The sequence below is a fragment of the Urocitellus parryii genome (genome assembly GCF_045843805.1).
Source record: "Urocitellus parryii isolate mUroPar1 chromosome 12 unlocalized genomic scaffold, mUroPar1.hap1 SUPER_12_unloc_2, whole genome shotgun sequence".
NCBI lineage: Eukaryota > Metazoa > Chordata > Mammalia > Rodentia > Sciuridae > Urocitellus > Urocitellus parryii.
The window spans coordinates 285,881-293,449 of record NW_027551759.1 but is presented as its reverse complement, the minus strand read 5'-3'; positions in this window follow the sequence as shown (position 1 = coordinate 293,449).

Sequence of the window (7,569 nt, the reverse complement as noted above, 5' to 3'; positions counted from 1 at the left end):
TAGGCTCCATAAAGGACAGTCTCTAAGATGCTCAGTGGACCAACACCCTCTGCACAACCCATAACCCTATTCACCCAAGAGGCAAGAGGATTTCTATTCAGGAAAACCAGGAAAGGGAGAGCCTTTCTCAAGGACACAAGGACATTAGTGAGTGAGGGAGTGATTAATGGATGGAGAACTATTTCCACCACCAACTTCCAGGAGCATATTTGGCCCTTTGGGCACAGATCTGTACCCTTTTTTTCCAATCAAGTTTTTCAGAGAAGTGAGGCTGCCTTCTAGATGGCACCTTCACACTAAGGGGGTCTCCTACTTTTTCCACAGGTACATAGTGGGCAATGGGCCTCCTACTATGTGCATCCGAGAACACTCTGTGGGCATCTGTAGCCTTTCAAGACCCTGGAAACCATGCGGGCACCCCAGCACCAGCAGAGCATTTCTGCACATCAAAACAATCACCCCGAGTGAGAACTCTCCATTCCACTCTGTACTATGCCCTGCCATCTGCACTGATCAGTCCAAACCCTCTCCTTCCTGTTTCTTGATTATACTACCATGGTTCCCACACATGGAGGCCAGGGTGCTTGTGGTCCCCCCAACCATTTGTGTGCCAGGAGTAAATAACAATGGGGAATATGGCTGGGAAATCTGGATGATTGAAAGTCCCACTCTCCAAGTTTTCATCTTCAACATAATGAGTTAGAAGGGGACAGGAGGTCTCTGCCAGGTAGAGATGAGTGGAAAATGACTGAGCCTCAAATAAGTGCCTGGGATTCTGGGTTCAGAGCTGGCTTTAGGTGGAATTGCTAAGGGACCAATGTACTCTATGCAAAGGGACAGTGGATGCCCTCAGTGTGGACAGGCAGCTGTGCTGTTTAGAGCCCTGGGATATCCCAGGTGTGTGGAGGTGGGGAAACCACGTGCCAGCCCAGGCTGCTCCTGAGCACCTCTACCTGGATTCGAAGCTTGTGACTTTGCATCAGAGTCATCACATCAATGTTTCCGGGCCTCCACCCCAAAAGTGCTCTCAGAGATACTGAGGTTCTGTTGGCTCTGGACTTGCCCTTTCCTCTGGGATCCTGTTTATTAGGAGGTCACACCAATTCTCAATACATAGGCTTGGCCCACTCAGATCCCAGGAGAATCAGGCATTGCTTCTACTTGTAGTCTATCATGACCCACGACACAATGCCTGGCCACACAAATCCAGAGTCCTTTATGGCACAGACGGCCCTACTCCCGGCTCAGGACACATCCTCCAGTCAACAACAGAAACCACCAGGCACAGGACCTTGGTGCATACTGGCCTGCAAAGACCTGGGGGTCAAAGACCTGGGGGAGGAGGGAACCTCCAGGCTGGGTGGGACCCAAGACCCTAGATCCTGGGATACAGCTGCCCACTGACATGGACAGACAGCTTATGTGCACACAGTCAGTACTGCTGTCACTGAGAGGCCAAATGAGATACCAGCAGACCTGGCAGTGGACCTGGTATACTCAGGAGTTGGGGTAAACTGCATCCATTGAAAATGTTGGTGTTCAGAGAAAGACAAATTTTCTAGAATTTCACTTGTCTCATATTCCTGATAATCAGGTTTATAAAAACATAAAGTACAATGTTCTTTTCCTGGGCCTGGGGAGGGGAGTAGGATTCAATATTAATGGCAAGAGTATGTCAACGTGAGTTCTAGAGATGGATCGTGGTGATGGCTATCAACAATATGAACATGCTTAATGCTACTAAACTGTGTACTTCAAAAATGGTTTAATTACAAAATGGATGTTGGTGTAGATTACCACAATGTAAACATTAGAGAGATTGCTGACTTACTTGTCTTCAGATTGTTTGTGTTGTGATAGCAGAATACAAGAGCACAGATTTTATTTCTCAAATTCTGGAGGCTGGATGTCTAAGATCAGGGGCCAACTTCTGAGGACGTTCTTGTTGTGTCCTCCTGGGGCAGAAGGTAAAACAGGGACAAGGGCTGCTTTGAAAAGCCCCTTCCCAGGGAATGAGACTCCATGGCCTAAGCACAACTTCAAGTTCCCAACTGCTAGCACATCATATCAAAGAGACCAAATAGAACGACAGCCCATGCTCCCCAGAACATCCCAACTTCTTGGGATGACTCAATTTCTGCAAGTTTACAAGTCATGATTTTGGATAAGAAAAGAGTTAAGCCTAACACATGGGGAGAGGGCTCCCTTCTCTGCTGCTGCTTACAGTGTTGCATGTGGCCTTACAAGTCATCACTGAGGTTCTGCACAACAGCTCCGACTGCCCTCCTACCACATCCCCATGGGGCTGACTCACACTCAAGTCCAGAAATCAGAAATGTCACAGGAAATCCATGGGAGATTTGTTCAAAGACCACTGAAAACACCTCAGTTCACACATGCTCAAGTCTCTTACAAAAATGGCAGAACAATGCATATCTTCTTCCTGTATTGTTTACATTATCTCTACATGACTTCTGACACCTAATACAATGAAAGGGCACTGTAGTTGTCTGTCTTACTACATAATCTAGGAAACAATTATGGGAGAAGTATCTGTCCATACAGACACAATTGATTTCCTGATATTTTTGATTTGCAGCGAGTGGGGACTTTGGATGGAGAAGGATGGTACAGGGCCAACTGTTCTTTCTTGCTTTGCATTGAGGGGAGAAAACAATGAAGCCAAGACAAGGGCTTAAAGGAGCTGATATCCTTCAAGTCACCATCTGGACACATCTGACCTTCAGTCTGGAAGACTTTCTGGGAGAGGATCCAAGGACTTGCCTACTGTGGAAGGAATCCAAAAGAATAACTTACTTCAAAGGGAGTCAATCCAATTGACTAGACCGTGTTTACAGGTCAGAGGGTGGGTTCCAATGCAAAACACTGCAGAGTCCCATGGAGAACTCTGGAGAATGTTGATGATTCAGAAAATGTGTGAATCCAGGGTCACAAGGTCCTCTCAGACATAAGGAAGGAACCTGCCATGACAGGAATTAGGACAACAGATACCAGGAAGCCTCACTGAGGAGAGATATGAAGAAAGGCAAGTGGACTGGATAGAATAGTTTCCCCTGAATTCTTGTCCACCCAAAAGTGGGTGTGACCTTGTGTGGAAACAGTCTTTGCACAGTGCTCAAGGTAATAAGAGCTCACACGATGAAACACAGCATCAACCGCCCTAAATCCAATATGTGGTGTTCTTGAAAGAAGAGGGGAGTTCGGACCCAAAGACTAGGGAGACCTGGGGAAACAGACTGTGTGAGGTTTGAGGCAGAGACTAGATTCCCCTACGGGAACCACAGATTGTGGGCAGCAGAAGAGAGTGGACAAAGGCTGGCAGAGTTGGGGGTCACTCCCCTAGACCCTGTGACGAGTGTGGCACTGAAACAGCCCACACCGGCCTTGTGTTCAGCCTCTGGATCTCAAGGGAAGGCCTTTCTTCTGTTGTAGGCCACCCAGATGGCTCAGTTTGGTTGCAGCAGCCCAGGACCTGCCTGAAGGTCTGAGCATGTTGGCCAGGCAGGTTGGATCTGGGCCACAGATTCACTCTGATGACTGCACGGTCTCAGCCCTGAGGCAAGACAAGCACCAAGTAAGAAGATGGGGAAAGGGCTAGGCACACATTGTGGCAGACGGTGCCTGTGTTAGTGGGAGCACTTATGACTCCAGTTCCCTGATCTGCTGCCAACATAGCCTACATAGGAGTATAGAGGGACACAGAGCACGTATCTGTCCCACTCGGTGTACTCAGGCATGCACCATGGCCAGCAGCCTCATGCCATGCCTAGTGAGTCCCTAAGTGGCCCCTTCTTCCCATCCTGAGAGCTCCTCCCCTCCTCATGTACTACTATCTCCCCACTGCCTCTGGAACTGCTGTCTGTTGAATAGAAGGGGAGCCCAGGACAGTGTGCTTCCACACACCCTAATGGAACTTGCCACCTGGAGTCTGGAACTAAAGATTATTAAGGCTGAATTACAGGTGTGCATGTCTGGCACTTTATTTTTTAAGTTAAATAAAACATATTTGATTTGCAAATTCTCACCCCTCCTGACATTTTAATTGTTTCCTCAACATATGAAATTTGACCAGTGTAAAGTTAATTTTGTGTTATAGAAAGTTGATTGAAATAATATTTATATAAATAATCAATCACCAAACCTTGAATTTTTCTTCTCCGTTTTTGTCAGGAACTGCTTGGATACAAGAGAACACAGTACAGACTCATGGAAATGCTTGAAATGAACCACTGAAGCTTAGCATTCAGTGCTGGACAGGGTATGACAAGGTCACTTGATATCTGCTCCAAAGAGTCTACCAGACAGAATCCTCTGACTGATCCCTGACTGAGCCATAGGAACTGGCTAGAAAAGCCTTCACATCCTCAATACATTCTTTACTTCAGAATACTGGACAAGCATTGATATCCATCTCTCGTCACCTTGCTCCCCAGCCAACCATTCTTCAACAAATTCAAAGGAGCAACTCATGCAAGCACACAGAAAGGGATGTTCACTACACACATCCATGTGCGAAAAAGACAACTGGTATTTCTTGTTTGGGCTATTTCAAATGAAATCCCTTCTGCATGACCTCCACAAACCAAAAAATAATTGTGAAATTCCCACGTAGAAGACAAGATACACTTGCCAAGGAGGCAGTGCCAAGAATTTTGACACTCCAAATGTAGAGTGTGTGTTTAGGAAGCAGTCACAGGTTCCATGAGAGAGTCCCATGAAATCAATTAGGAAGATCCATGCTTTAGCCCTACCATGCAAGTGATGTGACTTGAAAGAGTCACTTAGTCTTAGTAACCATCATCACTAACCACTAAGTCAATGAATAAAGGTCCTCAGGTGTCAAGCTACAAAATGTGGGATGAGCATGGATGAGGTTGGGTGGGAGAAGTCTCCAACTCTAACACAATTAGGGAAGGCTGTGCCTGTCCTCAAGTGGCTGGGGGGCTGGGATCCTGCCACAGAGGGGGATTCCAAACCTTACATCCCCTGACCCAGGCCAGAAGACCAGGTAGAGTCCAAGAATCCTGGGGTTGCCCAATGGCAATAAAGGTCAAAAGGAACTAGGGATCTGCCTGGTCCCTCAATCCCCTACTCTGAGCAGGGCTGCATGACGAGGCCAGAGGCCATCCACAGCAATCTGCCTTTACAGGAAAGCAGGGACTGCAGGCTGCCTCTGGCTCACTGAATCAGGGTGGTGTTTTCATAAAGCAAGACCACTTCCTCACATTTGACCAGCAGCTCATGCGCTGACAGCACAATGGCTGGCTTGACTCAGGCCCTGATGAATGAAATAGAAAATTCATAGCAAACCCATCTTTAGCTCTTCCACATCATCAGGGGCTCTGATTCAATTCCGTCCAGAAAGGTGTCTGAAATGATTTCTAAACATGCTGGGGACTCACCTCTGTGTGGAACTTTTCAGAAAAAAAAAAAAAGTGATCAAATCTGATGAAGCAAGTCTTCTCTCTTCCAGCCCATGGGCAAAGCAATGAAAATGCATGATACCAGAGGCTCACTTCTCTCTTCTCATGTCTTCTGGAAATGAACCATTAATGCTTCTTTCAAAGTGAAGTAGAGGCCTGTATTCCCAGCTTCACAGAAGTGTTTGAAGGCACCGTCTCCCTTAAAACGAAAGAAGAAAAAACAGATCATTAAACAGGCACATGGTTTAGAGTACATGATCAATGATCCCTCCTCCCTGGAGCCTTCCACATGACTGTCTTCCACATTCACGGAGCAATGCTTGGCCGCTTTCAAAGAGCAGGAGACCATGATTCTGAGAACAAGGAAGTCAATAAGGAACTTGAAGAGAGCGCTATGTATTGCAGAAAGTGGCACACCAAGGATCTTCAGCACAGCTGCTAGAAACAAGAGGTTAACTTCAGTATTGACTTCCTATCATTTACTAAGTACAATATAAGTGCCAAGCACAATATGCAGCATCATCCCAATAGCAGAGTATACCTAGTATGCAGGAAAACACCTGCACCAGAACAAGTAAGTATTTTATCTTTATTTGTAAAAATAAGCAGTAAAACAATACAATTGACAAAAAATTTCTCATTTCCCTATTATATATCTGGTATAATTCCCTATAAGTAATACCCAAAAGAAAAAAATCAAAAGTGTATTTGAAAAGTATAAACTTGTCATTGGATTAGATGTATTAATAATGTATTTCTAATATTTATGTATGCTGTGTTCCTGCCTGATGCTGTTTTGGAAAAGAGCATATAGAATTGAACTTTTCACAGTATTTGCTTGAAAATACTGCTGGCTATGTCAGGCATGGCTAAGTGAACAGTGGGACTTGTAATAGTCAGAGAGTGCAATGTTGTATACTGGGGTCCCCAATTCCAAAATTGTATGCAATACTTACGAAAGCCAGGGAGGCAGCAGGAGTATGGAAGCTGATTGAATAGATGACCTCAGGGCGTGCCAAGGGCTATGCCAAATGAAAACATGTTCTAGCTCACCACTGCCTTGCGGCTCATGGGCCTAGACCTTGTGTTTTTTAAAGGTGCAAAAATCCAGTATTAGTGTAAAAATATCTAAAAGTTAAAGGTAGGTAATTTTAAATAGTGTCCGATTCCATATCTAATAAAATGGGCTGCCAATTTGTGAATTTAGCTCAAGTAAAAAAAAAATAAATGAAACAGATAGATGATAATGATATAACAGAGATAAAATTTTTGTCTTCTCCAGGATGCCTATAAATATGTTTCATTTAACTTAGATGCAAGTAACTTAAAATAGAATTTCTGAGTGAATATATTATATCTTATATTACACAAATCACAAGGTTTTGTTATGGAATATTTGGTTATTCTTAAGGCCTCACCTATAAACTGTCTCATAGGTATGAGGGGAATGACCCAAAGGATAAGAAAATGGCTGGAACCATTCTCAAATGTACACATGTAGCCTGAAGGTTAAGAAAAGAGACCAGACACATTGCCTCTTCAAGACTGTACTCAGATTGCAGGTATACCAGGATGGTTGTCTCCAGAGTGATGGCTTCATGTCACTAAACATTCCTAGCTTTCCTCAGAAACCTGACACACAGCCAACAACCTCAGTTTGATGGCACCTAAATTATACCTAAACAATTATCAACCAATTTGATCCATTAATTAATATATATCACAACTTTATCACTTAAACTAAACCACAGAAAATTGTTAACAAATGGTCATTTGCTTTGATACCTTTACTTCCATTTCATTACCCAGAGATGATCAATGCTGTACTTCAAGGAATATAGATTTATTACAGAATATTTAAGATCCTAAGGATATATTTTAGGTCAGCCCATGTTTTACTTTATTATAAATATGACTTCATGTTTTGAATATATCATCTAACATTTTTCCTCCCCAAATGGTAGGCCAATCTGTGCTCACTGATTGTTTAAGAATTTTACTAATTGTTTAAAAGTTCCAGAGGATCTGTTAGTCCTCATAATGGACAAACAATCCAATATTGTCTTCCTTGTAATGGACAAAGAATCCAACAAGTCCAGAGAACGTACATGTACAATAAGAAAAG